The sequence below is a fragment of the Suricata suricatta genome, chromosome 5, assembly GCF_006229205.1.
Source record: "Suricata suricatta isolate VVHF042 chromosome 5, meerkat_22Aug2017_6uvM2_HiC, whole genome shotgun sequence".
NCBI classification, from domain to species: Eukaryota; Metazoa; Chordata; class Mammalia; order Carnivora; family Herpestidae; genus Suricata; species Suricata suricatta.
Window position 1 is genome coordinate 132,378,975 of NC_043704.1, and position 3,469 is coordinate 132,382,443.

Here is a 3,469-nt window from a genome sequence, read left to right on the forward strand (position 1 = left end):
AGGGGAGAGGGGGCTTCCCTGGCAGCGGCCGCCTCGGCGGGGAGGGGAGCGCGCCGCGCGCGGGCGGCAGGGGCAGGTGTGCGAGAGTGAGCGGGCCGGGAGGAGGGGCACGACTGGCGGGGGGCGTCCGTGGGGGGAGAAAGTGCAGGGGAGGAGGGGGCGAGGGCCAGGGCGGGGGAGAAAGTAACCAACCGCCCACGCGCGCAAAAGCCACAGAAGGGAGTAGGTCGGGAGCGTCGCGGGCGGGCACCCGAGGGACAGGCGAGGCGGGGAGGGCGCAGCGGCTCCGCGGGAGAGGGGCCCGGGCGTGCAGGTGACGGGCACAAGGTACTGAGGCCGGGGGACTTCAGAAGTGGCCGAAGGGGACAGACAATTAGAGGTAGATCTCTGCGGAGAAGCCCCGGAGGGTGCAGAAACGTTTGCCCGGGAATAAAGGCCGGGAGCCTTGAAAAGAAAGCTCACGCGAATATTTATCCTCAAGGAGGACGAATCCCAAACTAGTAAGAGCCAACATTTAAAAAAGATGAGTAAGAGCATTCTGTATCGAGTCAGGGGGTAGGTTCAAAACTCCCTCACTTCTGAGCCACAGAACACGTTGGAGGAAGAAAGAAATACGTGGCCCATAGTGGCTGAGCCAAACAAAATTTGGGTCACTTGAAAGAGATCTGACTTGTTAGCACAAAGGAGAAGATGCCACCATTCTGAAATTAATTTACGCCGAGTAAAAGAAAAGTTTGGGTGGGTAAATAACGTCTGTCGTAGCAATAGATACTTCTGTAATCCAGGGTAAATTGCTCAGTTAGATTAATGGTCATTAGCCCGGAAGTATGATCCTCTTATTTAGATAATCTATTAAATATAGTTCCTATAAAAATGAAGAACATTACAATCTCATTCAAAACCGAGAGGCAGCGTTTATCGCTTGGCTTTTAATGCTAACATCTTAGAGCCCTGAAGGCAGTTAATCATTAAACAAAACCAAAAATGTTGTAAGTAGGGGAAAGAGAAAAATCAGTCAGATAAACATTTTGTTACACATAAAAAAAAAGCAACAAGTTAGCACAAGTACTGAGATAAGAGGGGAATATGCAAATTAAGCTCTTTAAAGCTACCAATACACTCTTAGAGACACTGTTTACATTAGAAATCTAAGGAAAGCAGAAGGTGAAGCAGAAGATAACGTATAGGAAATAATGGCCTCCTGGGGAGAACAAGTTTAGGAGAAACACAGTGAAAATATATCACTCTAATGGCACCCAAGTTTCACCCACAAACCGGAAAGGTTAGTCAAAATCGAGGAAGGCAACCGTGAATCTTGGCACCTATAAACCCAAGCCTTGAGCAAAAGGAAGAACATGTGATAATAAAACATAAAGCACAACATCAAAAACAAGAAAATAAATATAAGGCAGCCCTTCCCAAAAAGCCACCTGATATCACATGTTTGAAAGCTGAAAGGTGGGGAAATATGGAGGAGGGTTTTTTAATTGAAGTATAAGAAATACAATCAATAGGGGAAAATATAAACATGGCGAAAATACAGCACTGGTGTCGAGTTGGTGTTGCCGATGGAAGAACTTAAGCTTATTTTTAGAAAAATACTTAAAAGAAACACACAGATAACCAGTTATCCTCAGTGATCTCCATGACAGTGATTTTTGCAATGATAGGTTCAAATAGGAATTTCCAAGATGCAGATTTTAATAGTTCCTTCAAACTGGTGGTGCCTGACAGGTTTCCCCGAAACCTGCTTGGTTTTCAATAGGAACAGTGCATTCTAGAATCACACTGTGCAAATTTCCAAGGAGAAGCAAATTTTTAAAACAGAAAAGTTATAATAGACTACAAAACAAAAATTATCCATGCAACGTCACCTCAAGTTAAATATTTTTAGAAAAGGGAAAGAAGAAAGGGAATGAGTGTTGTTGGATAATACAAAATTGGAGCAAAGACCAAAAAAGGGTTACTGAAAACATTAGGACACAATGGAATAAAATATTGTAAATATGTTTAATCCATCATTTACACAAATAAGTAAGACAAAACTATCCTGATTGCCTTCATCTCCTGATGGCTTGGCCAATACTAATGCGGGAATTAAAATAGCAATCTTTAAATCTGAATAGCACCTTTTATCTAGGAATTACAAGCTAATTCCTAAACACAACCTAAGTGTGTAATAAGGATGGACATAGCCTTGGAAAATGATAACATAAATGAGGATAGAGACATCTAATAATGACTTCATTACAAAGAATACTGATATAGTATCATTATGTATATATTAATCACATATATATACACTAATTTTCCTTCAAGTACATTCTTTATTTCAGAACTGTATAAGAAATGACATAAGTAAAATGATTCACAGAAGCTTATGCCCTCCAAGTGGTACAGTACATTAATGAGCTTATTTACTATATATTCTCTCCCTCTTTAGAATACTCATTATAACCACTGAGCATTGGCCAGCATAAACCCAGGTTAAAATAAAGAAGAAAAAAAAGATAATTAGAAAAATACCACCTTCCTAGGCATATGTGAGAATAAACGATTCTGGGGCGGGGGGAGGTGGGACATCAATGTATTCCTTACAGGCATTGAATATTTGGCAAAAAAGATGCAAGCAAGTACTGCCAAAAAAAAAAAAAGTTAAAATGAACTTCATAAATTAAGCTATCAAAATAAAAACCCCAGGAACATGAAAGATCCTAAGTCAAATACATGAACTGTTTAACATGTGGATGTACAGTTAAAATAGAGTGCATCCATTTTTTATCACATGAGAAGGCATCCAGACTGACTACACAAAGGTTGCAAAGATACAATATTGTAAAAGATATGCAAGTTTTTTTTTTAAAAGCTTAATAATTCAAGGACGAGTGCATATTTCAGATGGCACCATATTAAGATAAATATGCAGGCAGATATCCGAAAGCATTAAAACATATTCAGAGTTCTGAATAGCACATACATTTGTAATAAACAGAGAAAGCATTTAGAATCTGAACGCTTTTAAGATACGGCAGCTCCGCCAGTGACTGTGTTAGCAAAGCAGTGCTCACCACCATAGCACTTTCTAAGGACATGTTTGGTTTTGTTTTCTCATCTTTTTAAATTCAAATACAGTTGGCTATCTCTACACTCTTAGAGCAGCACAATTTATGTAGCATATTGCTCTTTTTATCATGTCAACTCTTTGTTTTTTGGCTTTAGCTGCAGGTGGTGTTTTCCATATATGAATTTCTGGGAATATGGTCTGTGTTGGCCATATAAGGATGTCTACTGGAGCCATATGTTTTGCTGTCATGTGTCTCATTTTGTCTGTCTGGAATGTCAGGACTGATTTCCCCATCGTTTCTTGAATGGACCAAATACAAATTTCTAAGAGCAGAGAGGAAAAAGCCGGGGGCTGGAACTCACACAACTTTGTCAAAACATATATTAGAGAGGAAATGCAATATCC